This window comes from Pongo abelii, chromosome 8, assembly GCF_028885655.2.
Source record: "Pongo abelii isolate AG06213 chromosome 8, NHGRI_mPonAbe1-v2.0_pri, whole genome shotgun sequence".
Lineage (NCBI taxonomy): Eukaryota > Metazoa > Chordata > Mammalia > Primates > Hominidae > Pongo > Pongo abelii.
The window spans coordinates 80,755,704-80,773,047 of NC_071993.2; the positions used below are offsets into that span (position 1 = coordinate 80,755,704).

The following is a 17,344-nucleotide window of genomic DNA, read 5'->3' on the forward strand; positions in this document are numbered from 1 at the left end:
TTGTCTCATTTGACAAACTCTGGACTACAACTATATAGTGTAATTCTTTAAAGATTTAAAAAAATTGTCAAAGTAATAGATATTCATTCTTTTTTATAATGGTATTCTAGAGTATCATATTTAGAAAATCAGAAAACGAACAAATTAAAAAATATGTATTTGGCAAATCTATCACCCAAAGAAATCCACTGATAGTATTTAGTCTTCTCAAAAATCTCTTCCCTGTTTTTGGTTACTGGGATCATTATAGTCTGAATCTTTCAAAGTAGAAATCTGGGTCTCATATGTCATTAAATTTAAGAAGTTCTGCTATTTCTGTGTCACTCTCTTGGGACAAGAAGACATTATGTGTGTCCTAATGTAATGGATTAGGAAAGTACATGTATCACCTATGGACTATTATGGACTATTTTTGCCAAAAAATTGAAACTGAATCATGTCTCTAGATCTAGATCTTACTACCACTTTACAAGAAATATGGGGAACAGAATAGTAAATTAATACCATGAGGGAACAGTTAGCTGAATTTAGGATATGGGAAATTCTCCAGGACAAATGACTTAAAGGAGATTAAATGAGATTTAAAGAGACTTATCAATCAGATGCAATGTGTGGTTCTTGTTTTGTTTCTGGTTTATACAAACTAATGGCAAAAATTTCATTTTTGAGGTAATTGAGGATATTTGAGTATGGACTACTTATTAGATTATACTGAAGAATTATTGCTTATTTTGTAAAATGTGATAATGGTATTGTAGGGTTACTTTAAAGAAAAGTCTTTAACAGATAATGATACCTTCTTTACTATTCCTGGGTGAGATGATACGGCATCTGGGATTTGCTTTAAAACATTCCAGCCAAAAAAAAAAAAACAAGAGAGAGAAGAAATAAGATCGGCAATTTGTTGGTATTGTTGCATGAAGGGTATGTGGGTATTCATTCTTCTTTTTCTCTCTCTCATTAATGTTTGAAAATTTTTGGAACAAAAAGCTGAAAAAATTAAATAATACATAAAAAGTGTATGGCAAAAAATGTTCTAACAGCCTACATAGAAAGAAAATTGGGTCAGTGGTATAATTCATTGTCTATATGATAAAAACAAAACACCTGCTAGGGAATAGAACAATTCTTGCTGATATTAAGACCAAAAAATTTTCTTTATTAGTGGTTTTTGTTCATTTGTTTTTGAGACAGGGTCTCATTCTGTTGGAGGTTGGAGTGCAGTGGCAGGATCCATAGCTCACTGTAACCTTGAACACTTGGGCTCAAGTGATCCTCCAGCCTCAGCTTCACAACTAGCTAGCAGTGTAGGTATGCACCATGTGGTTACCAGCTTGACTTCTGGAGGGTCTGGAGACTAAGGTCAGCCATGCACATAGCCCCAGTAAAAACCCTAAATACTAAGCCTCAGGTGAGCTTCCCGGTTGCCAGTATTTCCTGCATGTTGTCACATGTTGTTGCTGGGAGAAATAAGCCCTGCCTGCATGACTACACTGGGAGAGGACAACTGGAAGCTTGTGCTTGCTGTCTCCTATGCCCCTCTTCCCTTTGCTGATTTTAATGTTATCATTTTAGTGTAATTAACAGCAAGAGTATAATGTTTCTTTTGAGTTTTATGAGTCTTTCTAGTGAGTTCTGAGGGTGGTTTTGAGGATTCCCCAAACGCAGAGCTTCATCCATATCCATATTGTTGCATGTATAATATTTCGTTTATTGTTGAGTAGCACTCCATAGTTTGCCTGTTTCCCATTTGAGGGACATTTTTGGTTGTTTGCAGTGTTTGGCAATTACAAATAAAGCGGCTATGTACATTTGGGTGTAGAGGTAGGTTTTTGTAGGAACGTAGGTTTTTATTTCACTTGGGTAAATACCTAAAAGTGGAATTGCTGGGTCATATGAAAAGTATATGTTTAACTTTATTAGAAACTCTTTTGCAAAGTGGCAGTCTCTTCCAGTCAGTACTGTATGAGAGTTCTGATTGTTCCTCATCTTCCTTTACTGGGTCATATGAAAAGTATATGTTTAACTTTATTAGAAACTCTTTTGCAATGTGGCAATCACTTCCAGTCAGCACTGTGTGAGAGTTCTGATTGTTCCTTATCTTCCTTTACACTTGGTATCTCATTGTGGTTTTAATTTGCATTTCCCTGATAATTAATGATGTTGAGTGTCTTTTCTTGTGCTTATTTGTCACTTGCATATCTTATTTGGTGATGTATTTGTTGAAATATTTTGCCCAATTTTTAAAAATTTGTTTTTTTATTATTGAGTTTTGAAAGTTCTTTAAATATTCTAGATATCAATCCTCTATCAGATATGCATTTTGCCAATATTTTACCTCACTCTGTGACCTTTGGAGAGCAGAAGTTTTTAATTTTAATTATGTTTAATTTTTAGTTTTATGAATCATGCTTTTGGTGTTGTAGGTGAGTAATTTTTGCCTATCCCGGTGTCACAAAATGTTTCCTCCTGTTTTCTTCTGAAAGTTTTTTAGCTTTATATTTTACGTTGAGATCTATGCTCCATTTTGACTTAGTTTCAGTATATGCTGCAAAGTATGGGTCAAGGTTCTGTTTTTTTTTTTGATATATGGATGACAAATCGTTCCGGCACCATTTGTTGAAGAGATCATCCTTTCTTTGTTGAATTGCATTTTTACCTTTATTGAAAAATCAATTGACCATATAAGTATGGGTCTGTTTCTGGACTCTCTTATTTTGTTCTGTTCATCTATGTATCTATCTTTTTGCCAACATTATGGTGAGTTGATTACTGCAGCTATATAGTAAGACTTAATATAAGATAGTATATTTTATATGAAGAGTCTTCCAATTTTTTCATTCTGAAATTGTTTTGGCTGTTGCAGTTTCTTCATCTTAACTTATTTGGGTTTAGAATCAACTTGTCGGTGTCAAAAAAAAATTAATACTGTCATTTTGATTGGGATTGCTTTAAATTTGCAGATCAATTTGGAGAGAATTAGAATCTTACTAATATTGAGTCTTATTAGAATATTATTACTACTGATGCATGGACATGGTATATCTCTCCACTTATTTAGATCTTCAGTCTATGTCTTTTTGAGAGAGGTCTACAGTTTGTGTCTCTTAGCAATTTCTGTTTCATGTAAATTGATGAATTTTTTGTATAAAGTTTTTTATACTTTCTCTTTTATCCTTCTAATATTTGTAGAATCTGTAGTGATGTCACCCCTCTCATTCCTTTTATTGGTAGTTTGCATATTTTCCCCTCTTCCTTGTCTAGAGATTTCTTTCTGCAGCTTTGATCTGCTGGCCTCAAGTGATCCTCTTGCCTCAGCCTCCCAAAGTGCTGGGATTACAGGTGTGAGCCACCATGCCTGGTCTTTTAAAAAATGTTTTTAATTTAATTTTAAAATTTTGTCTACTTATTTTAGAAACAAGGTTTTGCTCTGTCATCTAGGCTGGGGGGCAGTGGTGTGATCATGACTCACTGCAGCCTTGATCTTCTGGACATAAGCAATCCTCTTGCCTCAGCCTCCCTCCCAAGTAGCTTGGGCTGCATGTGCACACCACCAGGCGTGGCTAATTTTTAAAAATTTTTTGTGGAGACAGGGTCTCACTGTGTTGCCCAGGCTGGTCTTGAACTCTTGGCCTCAGTTGATCCTCTTGTCTCCCAAAGTGTCGGGATTACAGGTATGAGCTACTCTGTCCAGCCTATAATTTTTGATTGAATGCCAGCCATCATTTATGGTAAATCGTATTTATGCTGAGAATTTGTCATGACTCTTGTTCTGCTAAGGTGTTAGCATGGAGGGTTGAATTAGTCTTGCTTGGAGTTGATGAGAATTTGCCGTTTATTGCTCTGATTACCTTCAGTGCATTATCAACTTTATTTATATATATAATAAATAAATATATATATATTTATTTATTTTTAGACAAAATCTCATTCTGTCGCCCAGGCTGGAGTACAGTGGTGCAATCTCGGCTCACTGCAACCTCTTCCTCCCAGGCTCAAGGAATTCTCCTGCCTCAGCCTCTCGAGTAGCTGGGATTACAGGCACCTGCCACCACGCCTGGCTAATTTTTTGTATTTTTAGTAGATACAGGGTTTCACCATGTTGGCCAGGGTAGTCTCAAATTCCTGACCTTAAATGATCCACCCACTTCAGCCTCCCAAAGTGCTGGGATTATAGATGTGAGCCACAGCTACCAGCCCATTATCAACTTTAAATCTTTCTGTTATCACCTAGTACTTAAGATGGGGATTGATTTGCTGGAAAGTTTTGACCAATGTTTTTACTCCATGTTTACCTGTTAGCCTTATCTGCGCACCTGAACTTCAGAGAGGGTCTCTCTCTGTTCTTTTGCTACTTCTCTAGTAGTCTAATGCTCTTACTTAGGTGTTACTCGGAGGTGGTTTGTGTTGTGGTGGGCATGGGGCCTTGGATGCTGGTTACCTTTGTGGTGGTAGGAATTGAGCTTTCTCTTTTGTCCTAGACCAGTATTAGTCTTAGGCAGGCTCTGTTTTCCTCTATTCTTGATAATCCTGCTTCTCCCCAGTAGTAGGAGACCTCTATTGTTTTGGTTTCAGGTTACTTTCTTGTCTGTCCCTCAGAAGTACATACAGTATCATCTAATTTTGCAGGAATTTATTAGGAAGTGTTTTCACATCCTGTATTAAAAGGAATATATTTGGAAGCCATTTTTGACAAGTACCTGAACTTTTTAAGGTAGCGCTATTTTCATGGAATTAGATCTTCCTTACAAGTAAAACATAGTTTTCAGTGGTGATAATGTAGACCAAATTGAAGGCGATTTCTATTCCCTCTAGGAAGTATGTTTTCAGATGGATTATTTTTTTAAAAGCATAAAACAAAATTGTAAAATGGGGAGTATCCTTAGCTGTCCAGGGTTCATAAATGCAGTCCTAATGAAACTGAGCATTTGAGAGAGAAATAATGACTCTACATATGTTGCAAGTAATAATGATGTAATTACTTATTATAACTGTAAAGGAAAGGATAATTATGTTTAGAATCATGAACATCTGCAAATTTTCATGATTTATCTTTACATTTTATACTGGTTTAACCATCACTATATGACGAAGATATAGGGCATTTCCAGCACCTTCATGCCACTTCACAGTCAATACTACCCACCCCCATGGGTAAGCACTGTTCCAACTTCTATCAGCATTCATTAGATTTGCTGTAATTTGTTCATTTAACAATTTGTCACATTTTCCTTATTACATTATTACTCTTTTTTTTTTTTTTAAATAATTTGAGAGTAGGCTGACTGGACTACATAATTTGGAACTTTTGACCCCATTACCTTCAGTCTTCTCTTTGATTTTATTTTGCTGTGTTTAACAAATTGTTTTGGGCTGAGCACGGTGGCTCATGCCTGCAGTCCCAGCACTTTGGGAGGCTAAGGTGAGAGGATTGCGTAATGCCAGAATTTGAGACAAGCCTAGCAAAATAGTGAGACCCTCGTCTCTACAAAAAAATAAAAAAGAAAAAATGAGCTGGACGTGGTGGTACATGCCAGTGGTCCCAGCTACTTGGGAGGCTGAGGCAGGAGGATTGCTTGAGCCCGGGAGGTGGGTCAAGGCTGCAGTGAGCCATGATTGTACCACTGCACTCCAGCATGGGTGACAAGAGTGAGACCCTGTCTCAAAAAAAAACAAAAAAAAAAAGGTGTTTTTATTTCTATTTCATCCCCGTCCTTTGATAAATTTTCTTCAGGATTCAAGTATGTATCTCTCTCATCCTAAAACACTCTTCTTCATGGCTGCCTGCTTTATAAGCACTCTTACACTCCCACTCATTTTAGCGATTGAGGAGAGATTTAGCAATCAATTGACCAAAGCATCTAACATACTTTTTCCGTATTTTGATATCCTTAGTCTGTTCACTGAGGGTGATTTCCAAGGAGTAGAATTACTGAGTCAAATGGTATGATTTGTTTAAGGCTGTTATCAGTAAAGATGGTCAGATTGCTTCCCAGAAGTTTTTTTTTTTTTTTTAGTGTACCAAGTGTGTATTTATTTCTTTTTTTCTTTTCTTTTTTTTGAGACAGAGTTTCACTCTTATCACCTAGGCTGGAGTGCAATAGCACAATCTCGGCTCACTGCAACCTCTGCCTCCCAGGATCTAGGGATTCTCCTGTCTCAGCCTCCTGAGTAGCTGGGATTACAGGCACCCATCACCATGCCCAACTAATTTGTGTATTTTTAGTAGAGACGAGGTTTCACCATGTTGGCCAGGCTGGTCTCAAACTCCTGACCTCAGGTGATCCGCCCGCCTTGGCCTCCCAAAGTGCTGGAATTACGGGTGTGAGCCACTGTGCCTGGCCCCAAGTGTGTATTTCAGTTTACTTTATGCAATTCAACAAAAATTTAGTCATAATTTACCAGATATACATAAATGATTTAAGTAGTGAAAGAAAATTCAGCTTTACAACAATAAGTTCATATCTTGAGGAAAAGTAAAAGTACATTAAGAATGTAAAGGCAAGTCCAGTTTTGATGCAATAAGTGAACTGTAATTCCTAGAAGTTCTTTTTACCTGGCCAGGCACAGTGGCTCATGCCTGAAATCCCAGCACTTTGGGAGGCCAAGGTGGGAGGATCACTTGAGGTCAGGAGTTCGAGACTAGCCTGGCCAACATAGTGAAACCCCGTCTCTACTCAAAAATGCAAAAATTAGCCAGGTGTGGTGGTGTGTGCCTGTAATCCCAACTACTTGGGAGGCTGAGGCAGGAGAACTGCTTGAACTTCCGAGGTAGAAGTTGCAGTGAGCCAAGATTGTGCCACTGTACTCCAGCCTGGATGACAGAGTGAGACCGTGTTTCAAAAAAAAAAAGTTTTTTAACCAAATGTGTATTACTTCTACAACAGAGCATTTGTTTTACCATATCCTTGTCCTACTTAATGTTTTTTCTTTTTCATCTTTATTAGTTTTATAGAAAGTATTATATCTCTATTCTGTATTTCTTTTGTAGTTAAGGGATACATTAACAGATTTAAAATTTGAATTAGGCTGGGGGCAGTGGCTTATGCCTGTAATCCCAGCACTTTTGGAGGCCGAGGAGGGCAGATCATGAGGTTAAAAACTCGAGACCATCCTGGCCAACATGGTGAGACCCTGTCTCTACTAAAAATACAAAAATTAGCTGGGCGTGGTGGCGCTCGCCTGTAGTCCCACCTACTTGGGAGGCTGAGGCAAGAGAATTGCTTGAACCCGAGAGATGGAGGTTGTGGTGATCCTATGATTGCGCCACTGCACTCCAGCCTGGGAACAGAGCAAGACACCATCTCAAAAATAAATAAATAAATAAAAATTGAATTATAAAATTCCTAAAAGAAAATACCAAAGAATACCTACATAGAGTATTTTTAAAGCATGCCTTAAGGCTGCAACATAAATATATTAGCATATTTGGCTATATATGAAATTTTAAAACTTGTGAATATAAAAAGAAATTGCAGGGCGGGGCGCGGTGGCTCATGCCTGCAATCCCAGCACTTTGGGAGGCCGAGGCAGGTGGATCACTTGAGGTCAGGAGTTAGAGACCAGCCTGGCCAACACGGCGAAACCCCATCTCTACTAAAAATACAAAAATTAGCCAGGCGTGGTGGCACATGCCTTTAATCCCAGCTACTCGGGAGACTGAGGCACGAGAATTGCTTGAACTCAGGAGGCCGAGGTTGCAGTAGCTGAGATTATGCCATTGCACTCCAACCTGGACAACAGGGAGACTCTGACTCAAAAAAATAAATAATTAAAAAGAAATTGCAAGTGGGGGAAAGAAGCATCCATGCAAATTTAGATATAAAAGCAAATGAAGCAATTGCTTTTAAGATAATTTTTGTAGCTAGAATAGTTGAAATTATTAAGAAATTATTATATATTATATATAATAGTTGAGATAGGATTTTTATCTATTATAGATGAAGACGGTATATAAGGTTAAAAAGTGTCAATTCAAAAGTTTATTTGTAATGCAGAACATTGCAAAAATTCTTCCATTTCAAGTTAGTTTTGATAGACTGTTTGTTTGTTTGTTTTGAGACTGAGTCTCACTCTGTCGCCCAGGCTTCAGTGCAGTGGTGCAATCTCAGCCCACTGAAGTCTCTTGCTTCCCGGGTTCAAGTGATTCCCCTCCCTCAGCCTCCCGAGTAGTTGGCACTACAGCCATGTGCCACCATGCCCAGCTAATTTTTGTATTTTCAGTAGAGAAGGCATTTTACTATATTGGTCAGGCTGATCTCAAATTCCTGACCTCAGGTGATCCGCCCCACTCAGCCTCCCAGTGTGCTGGGATTACAGGTGAGAGCTACCATGCCTGACCTATTTGTTTTAATATAACGGTTTTATGACCAAAGTTGGAAAGCAGAGTAAAGAAGCAGTTTTACAATGTTTAAAAACTGTTATTTAGTACTTTGGTTTGTATTATATTATTATGTATTAATATTAGTAATTAATTAGTATGTAGTAATATTAGTATTAATCTATGTATATCTTCTTTGAGACCTTTGAGAAATAGCATATGCTGAACTCTTTCTAGCAATATTTGTTTTGCTAAGCAAGATTACTTTTGTCAGTCCTTTAACATTTTGGGGGTTTGAACCTACCACATGACAGGAAAGTATACTTTGCTCCTTGCTGAATTACGTGTGTTCTTGATCATAAAGTTCCTTCATTATATAATACCTAGCTTCATTGGTGAGGAAGAACATAGATGGAGTATATGGTTAGCATGCAGAGATTTTGAGTTTGTATTACTTTTTAGTTTAGATTTTACATTGGCTTTCCTTCATTTATAGTTTTAATACAAGTTTAGAACCTCCTTTACTTAATGAACTTTCATGGATGTAAACAGAAGACTTTTATCCTGCTGCTATTAACTTGTAACAATAGTGAAAGCTTGTAAGATTAATAAGAACACGACCCTTTTGGAACCTAACCTGTTTGCAAAGTGCAAACTTGCATATTTTAATGGTAGTTAATAGTTGGAGCGTTTATGATAGGGATGATGAACAGAGAAAAAGTGCAGTGGGACACCCCGGGAAGACTCTTACTGTGTGCTCAATGGCAACTTTCCATTTCTTTATTTATTGTAGTTCCTCACTCAGCAGATTAGGAATTTTCTGATGCTTTGTGTATTCTTTCTAAATTTTTAATTTTTTATCATTAAAAATCAACCTTGTTTTTAATAGAGAAGAGAATGTTGAAAAGAAGTGGTACGTTCCTGTGCAGCCAGAATTTAAACTGGAAACTGGATAACAGATGTATAGAATGTACAATTAGAAGGCCCAATAGAGATTGCTTCACTTCCTCCTTCATTTCTTTTCTATCTTCCTTTTTTTCTTCTCTTTCCCTCCTTCAATGGCATCAAGAAGATAGTCAGAAAGTTATGTTTGTATATTGGCTCCATTAAGGATGTTATTTGAGACTGTTCTTTTTAGAAGACTAAGAATAGACTAGTGTTTTGGATATACACTCATAGGATCATTTTTGGGTTTGTATTAAATTGGTAGTTTGGTAATGAAATGAATGTTTTTTCTTGAGAATTGTAACTCTTCCTTCTACATCTGTTCTTTAGAAATTTTCCCAGGAAAAACCTTGCTTTTCTATTGAAGCATGTTTTCGAAGGCTTAACATTGTACCTCCATGATGAAATGAGATAATGTAGATAAGACATTATTTTGAAGGTGATGAATAACCCTGTAGGAAGAACAGGAACTCTCATTTATATCCGAGATTCTAAGTTCCTCTTAGTTGGGTTAGATTTAGAAAAAGGTACATTTTGCTATATTCATTCATTCATTCATTCATGCTATAACATGTATTATCATCTCTTAGCAAGGCCTGGTAGCTGCTGGGAGTATAGTTATGAACAAGACAAAGATGCCTTATGGAGCTTATATATCCTATAAAGGGAAAAAATATAAATGATCAATTACACAATAAATGGTGTAAATACAGTTGTGGTAGTACTAAGACAAATAAGGCATGTTTTGAAAATCTGTTATTGGGGAATCCTACATAGTCTGAGAATCAGGGATGGTTTCCTTGAGGAAGTGATATTTTGATATTTGAGTTAATTTATCATTATCATAAATGTGATTGAGGAATTCATTTTAAATAAGTGCTTAGGGTATACAAACCCCAAACACAAATTATTTAAGGTTTAATAAAAAAATGGTAACATAAATTTATATTCCATTTATTCTTGGTCTTCCACTTGCATAATTCAGTTGAAACTCTTGGTTTCCCTTGTTTAAATAGTGGCTTGCACGATTCTTAGTGCTATCTATATATATAATCTAAGACTTCATAAACACAGTCCATTATTTACATTTGAGAATTAATAAAAGCCTTCAAGTTATAATAGGTTTGAAAAATATTTGTTAAAATGCATTAAATTTGGATGAAATTCTATTGATAGTTCCTTAATTAAATAAACCAAAGCATTTCTATTGTCTATCTTTCCAGATAGACTGTGAGCTTCTCAAGGATAAAGGTCCTATCTCCAGAACCTTGCAGGATGTGACCCACATAGTAAGTGCTAAATAAATACTGAACACATCAACTATGAGTAAACTGTAAATAAGGATGAAACAACTTGATAACTGACCTTCATGTTTCTTTTAAGTGACTTTTTAGTATAATAGTTAATAGCAGGGAGCCTTTGTTATCACAAGATCTGGTTTTGAAAACCAGTTTCTTTAATATGTATTCTTAGGTAAGTTACTAAACTTCTCTAAACCTCATTTTCTTCATCCTCAAAGTGAGATTACGTGTGTAAAGTACTTAGTATACTGTCTGACACATAGTAAGTGTTCTATAAGTGGTGGCTAAAAAGATGTGTTGAACTTTTTGTCTGTGTTAGATAATATCTGTGATATTTAAAGTAGACATGTATAGTGGCATAAAATATTAGTATGTATGAGAGCAGATGATGGACACTTTCCACAGTTACATACCAAGTCAAAAAGTGAAAAATCTATAACTACTAGGCTTTTGCTTATTCAAACTAAACTAAGTAGATAATTATGGTTCTTATTGCAGTGAATACATTTTCTTCCTTTATAAGTCAGTTTTTTTAAAAAAACAAACAAAATAGTTTGTGGGTTTGTTTTGTATTTTAAAAATGTTTTTTAGAGACAGGGTCTTGTGATGTTGCCCAGCCTGAATAGAAGTCCTGGGCTCAAGAGATCCTCCAGTTGCAGCCTCCAGAGAAGCTGGGACAACAGGCACATGCCATCATCCAGCCCAAGCTGTTTTTATGAATAAATTTTTGTGAACTTCTAAAAAGGGAAAAAATCAAATAATCTCCCAGTCTTTGGTGTAGATTAAGATATTTGATGTAGGAGGTTTGCTTGAATTGATGTGTGTATAGACATATTTAATGGACATATTTACACGTGGGGATGGAAAGACTAGAAAATCTAATTTATATGTTTAATTTTCAGCTTCTATAAGTAAACTTAGTTATTTTAAGTACTTCACTGTCATTCTTTTTACCTGTATAATGAAAACAAATACCATTACTCTTCTGTTTCCGAGTATCTTTATGGAAGTAAAGAATGTAAGGAAACATTAAGTTAAGAAACAAATATTCTGAAGTTTCAAAACCGACTTGAAAAATTTTTTAAATTCCTTGTTATTTACAAAGTTATGATTTGCTGGCAAAAATAAAATAATACAAATACCCCTTAATACAAAATGAAGCAAAAAATGCCAGCAAACAAACAAAAAATCTTTAAGGACTTTTTATTCTACATTTAAAAAAATGTACTTTTAAGTTTTTCCAACAGCAAAATATCCACAAATTAGTGTAAACTCTAGGCATTGGCTATAGTCAAGGGATTAGTAGAAGAGAATTTGGACCAGAGTTCTAAAAATATTAAGACACTTGATTAAAAATATTTTGGGGATATATGCCGTCCTGAAAAACTTTGTTTCTATACATGAAATATTTTGATTGATTTGTTGGATTACATGCTTTTCAGAGGACTGAAAAGGATGGAATTAAACATGTAGTGGGAGTTCCTAGGGGCCCATTTAGAGCAGTTTGCCTACAAAATTGAAAACAGCTGGCAGTTTTATGTAAGGCAACCAGCAACCTATACTCTTAAGAATGTAATTTGGTGAGTGGGATTTATGTAATAACTGATGAATTTGCATGTTTTTCTCAAATGACTTTATTTGTATGTTTTGTTTGCTCCTAGGATATCACTGAAAATTAGGATTCAGGCATTTTTGCATTTTTACAATTGCATCATGCCCACGGTCACAAAGCAGATCACTGATGACTTGGTATCTGGATGTTGATCTCCCTACTCTTTTATTTTACATATGTTGAATTATTGTCACCAAGTCACTTTACTGGCTCCCTAATCTACATTGATTTTAGAAATCTTCATCTGTAATTCTTAAGATAATTTGCTAAGTATTATACAGTGTACACTGAAAAAGTGGACTTGGAAATAAAATTGCCCAAGCAAAATTAAGTTTTTCTCTGAACTTGCCAATATGCATATTTGGGTATGTTTTGCCATTTTAATTTATTACAGGTTTTTTTTTGTTTGTATTTTTGGGGGGGACTGAGTTTTGCTCTTGTTGCCCAGGTTGGAGTGCAGTGGCACGATCTCGGCCCACTGCAACCTCTGGCTCCCAGGTTCAAGCGATTCTGCTGCCTCCTGAGTAGCTGGGATTACAGGCATGCTCCACCATGCCCAGCTAATTTTTTGTATTTTTAATAGAGATGGGGTTTCATCATGTTGACCAGGCTGGTCTCGAACTTCTGACCTCAGGTGATCTGCCTCCTAAAGTGCAGGGATTACAGGCGTGTGAGGCACCGTGCCCAGCCTATTTATTACAGTTCTATGTTTGGTCTTTAGCAAAATTTGACCATGATTATTAAAATCCATCTTCCTTATAATTTTGGTTTCTAACCTATTAGCAGTGGTTGTGTTTCTCCACTTCAAATTGCCCAGCTTGAGTGTTCTAGAGAAAACAGATAAAAGCCTTATAGTTATTTTAAACATTCAGATTACTAGTGTAAACTCTGTTAACTTTTTTAATAGAGGTTCAGGAAAATCTCTAAGAAACTGAAATTTAGAATATTGGACTACCTATAAAAAAAAAGCAGTATAAAGGGTGCCTGAAATAGAACTGCTCACTGACATTTGTAGGGAGGTTTGATTTATAACAATTAAATAAGTTGATCAAAGAAGAGTGATTGTTCCAAGTTAGAGATCTTTGTGTGGGTTAAGGAGTCCTATTGTAATTGGATGGGAAATAAATATTTATTTTCTTGAATTGTGATTGGCTAAAATCCTTTTCTTTCCATGGTATTTTCTAATAACTGAATCTGGGGATTTTCTCTGCTTTTATTATCTGACCAGTGTGTTTGAGCTGTGTACCAGTACTAAAAGTACTAAGACTGTCGCAGACACGGTTTGTGAAATTTCAGGACGTTGACAAGGGCCCGCCACGGAGCATTTGCTGTTCTTATAATAAAGCAGTGACGAATTTAAATCTGTGAATAGCTTAAACATGTAATTAGTACCACCACAAATGAGAAGAATGAAAGGATCACATTTTCCCCCTCGTTTTCCCTTGAAGTCATGAACGGTTGGTTCTGCTGTGACTTTGGGGCTTAGTTTTCAGTAGAAGTGTTGTCCTGCTCTGCTGCTGTTACTGCGGGACTGCTAATTCAGGCTAACTCAGGCGGCGAGCGCTGTATGCTCTGAACATCGCGCCGCGGGTGAGGCGTCAACCCAGGAGTTTATTTTGTGATCAGAGTGGAACCACTACACTTCACTTTCCCCTCACCTCCACCTCTGAGGGAGCAACGAATATAAAGGTAGACCCCCAAAAGCTTTGAATAGCTGTCGCCTACTTCCCTGCGGCCGTCTTCATTTTTTCGTCTCCGGCCGCCGCCTCTCGATCTCGACGGACCCAGTGGTCGCTGCCGCCGCCTCCGCAGGGCCGGGCACTACTTTCCGTCTGCGGTGGTTCCGCCGACCCTCCCGCGGCTCCTGCCCCGCCCGCGCCGGCGGAAGGAGACGCGCTGCGCGCCGCCGCTGCCCGGGGAGGGAGACGGAGCAGTACTGGCCGCGGCGCGGTGGCGGCGGCTGGGCTGCCTCTGGGTCTTCGACGGCTGCGTTGGGTTTTGTCTCAGTTTTCTGGTGTGGCGCTGCAGCACAAGGCTGCGAATCTGGGAGTCCAAAGGAGTGTTTGGGGGAGGGCCCGAGGTCGCCGTGTCCGGGGCAGAGCGGCCGGTTCGTCCCGAGTCTGTGCTCGTTCAGGTCCGCTTCTGTGCCCCAGGCTGCTCTCCTCAGCATGAGCGGCCGGTAGGAGTGAGGTTTAATCGGTTCCCTCGCACTGGAGGAGGCAGCGGCCGCTTCGGCAGCGACAGCTATGGCGGTGGAGACGCGGCCGGAGCTGGTGGGGAAGCGGTTCCTGTGTGTGGCGGTCGGCGACGAGGCGCGTCCGGAGCGCTGGGAGAGCGGACGCGGCTGGCGAAGCTGGCGAGCGGGGGTCATCCGAGCCGTGTCACACAGGGACAGCCGCAATCCGGACCTGGCGGTAAGAGAGCGAGCGCCCCCCTTCTCCCCTGCCGCACCCGCACCCGGCTCTCGCAGACGTACCTTGCGGGCTTCCCTCTGGCACCTCGCTCAGCCCGGCCAACTGGCGGTCACGCCCCTCTGCCGAACCCTTGGCGCGTTTGCCCGCATCCCTTGCCTGGGTTCCTGCCTCTCTCCGAGCGGCGTCCCCTGTGGAGGTGGTGTCGGAGCGGGACTCCCGGGATAGCCGCGGAGGCTACCCTGGCCCCCATCCCGGAGGGGTCGACCGCGGCTCCCCGCTGTGGCGCCTGGGCGGCCGCGGAGACCTCCCCGAAAGGCGGAGCTGCGAGTCCGGCGCCGCGCGGGCAGGTGGGGGTAGGGGGCGGACCACTCATAGCGATAGGCGGCCAAGCTTCCCTGGCATCTCTTTTCTTGGAAAAGTCTTAATAGTGCTGTAGCTCGAGACTTAAAACTTATCCTGTAAGGTTGCTGAAGGGGAGGGAGAAAAGGAAAGAGACCTTCCCACACAGTCCGGGGATTCCTATGTGTTTCAGAGGCAGAGGCCGTGGTGGTGGCTGTGCCCGGATTCATCCTCTCCTTAATAGATGCTTGGCTTTCTAACCGTAAAGGATAAAAGTGAAAAATTTTGGTATGGAGGGTAATCTCTCTTTCTGTCCCCAATGTGCTTTTTTTGTTAGAAAGGTATAGTGCTTTGGAGTCAAGCTGTTTTTGGGTTTTATACGATTTTAAATAAGACAAAAAATGTTGTCAATTGAAATGTTAAATGCCATGCAGAATTGATTATCTCTTTTTTTTTTTTTTTGGTTTCTTAACATGTGAGTGACACTGCCAGTGTTTTCTTTGAGTAGCGTAGGTATGTGCATGATATTGAGCTGTAATATGCTCTGTTGTGTTCCAAGTACATTCTCACTGAGGGACAGCTTGAAGATAAGGGGCGGAGTAGAGACAAGACATGGACTAGACTTCCAAAGGTTGATTTATGAATACGTAATCTATGAAATTTATTTGTAGTGCCCTGAGCCATTTACTTTTTCACTGAAAACTTCAAATTTAGGAATTTTTTTCCCTTTGTGTGCATGCAAGATTACAATTCCAAATTCACTGTAATATCTGTACAGGTATCTACCTAATATTTTTTACCTACCTATTTTAATAGTTTCTGAGTGTGTTTTTGTAAACTCGGGTTTTCATCACTGTAGTCAATGATATGGTTAATGCGGCATGTATTAATATTGACTCGGTATTGCAAAATAGGTGTGTTTTGCTAATAGGTATTTCTAACATAAAATAGAGGTAGTTTTGAAGGTTTTGGCTGGTTATTTTCGTACAGAAATGTATAATCTTCCTTAAAAAGTATTGGTGATGTTAGTGGTTCTAGAAATTGTGGCAGTTCAATTCAGTAACTATTTTTATTTTGTTTGTGTAAAAGGCTTAGGTGAGAGGATTGCTAGAGCCCAGGTCTTATTAAGAGTCCAGCCTGGGCAACATAGGTGAGACCCCCCCATCTATAAAAAAGGAAAAAAAAAATTTTGTATATATAAATGACTTAATTGCTTTCTTAGTTGGGAATTTAAGTGATGTAAAGAGTAAGTTTACATATGTTAGTAAGGTATTAAGCTGGATATTAAAAAATAAATTATCTGTGGATGGTAGAGATTGACTGGAAAGAATAGGAGTTTCTTCAGGTGATAGAAATGTTTCCTATCCTGATTGTTGGTTACACAGGTATATATATTTGTCAAAACTTATTGAATTCATGCTATCTTTGTGTTTCACCATATCTAAATTTTACCAAAAAAAGAAAAATGTATCTTGAACCATACCTATGTGAACCCTTGATGAGGTTTTTTAATCTGTCTTTATTTGAAAATTTGAATATTACTAATTTAGTTTTTTTAGCCTAGAATCTACCATTTTAGATTTATTCCCAGATTTTCTTACATTCACATTTCTTAAACGAAACTTGGAACAGTTTAGCATTAACATAATGTAATATTCCTGTTCAACTTTGATTATTGCAGAGTAGATTTTAAGTTACATGAAATTAGGCTAGGCACAGTGGCTCACGCCGGTAAACCCAACACTTTGGGAGACTGAGATGGGAAGATACTTGAGCGCAGGAGTTTGACCCTGTCCCTACAAAAAATACAGAAATTAGGCGGGCATAGTGGTGCAATGCCTGTGGTTCCATCTACTCGGGCGGCTGAGGTGGGAGGATCACTTGAGCTCAGTGAGGTTGAGACTGCAGTGAGCCAAGGTTATGCCACTGCACTCTAGCCTGGGCGACAGAGTGAGATCCTATAAATAAATAAATAAATAAATATATAAAATGAAATTGTGTGGAAAATGTTGAATAGGCTAGTTTGTGATTTTTTTTAAAGCTACAAATATGTATAATTAAAAACCTATTAAGTCTACTAGAAGTCCTGGCTGGATACACCTGTGGCACATGATTTGGAAGGATAATAAGAACTTCGAAGTAGTTGAGGGAATATTGTGTCTCAAAGATAATCAGTTATTCTTATTTTGGGTCTTATGTATGAGGAATTGCCACGTGCATTAAATTTCTGTAATTGTTTTAACTAATTAACGTAATCTTGGTGGTTTAAATGTTATACGCTTATTATTTTGTAGTTCTGGAGATCACAAATAAGACCTGGATTTTGCTGGGCTAAAATCAAAGTGTGGCAAGACTGTTTATTCTAGGAGAGATCCATTTTCTTTCCTTTTCTAGTTTTTAGAAGCTGTCCACA

At 38.4% G+C, this 17,344-nt stretch overlaps 1 protein-coding gene across 5 annotated transcripts in view; it reads left to right on the forward strand.

Moving 5' to 3' along the window:
- The window catches only part of JMJD1C (jumonji domain containing 1C), a 362,577-nt gene that overhangs the window by 43,427 nt on the left and 301,806 nt on the right, over positions 1-17,344 (forward strand). Inside the window, exon 2 of one of the 5 annotated variants that reach the window (XM_054522543.2) lies at positions 10,489-10,554. The exons of the other annotated variants lie outside the window; for them this stretch is intronic. The gene's annotated coding sequence lies outside the window, so the exon portion shown is untranslated. The remainder of the gene's footprint in view (positions 1-10,488; positions 10,555-17,344) is intronic. 5 annotated transcript variants of the gene reach the window in all.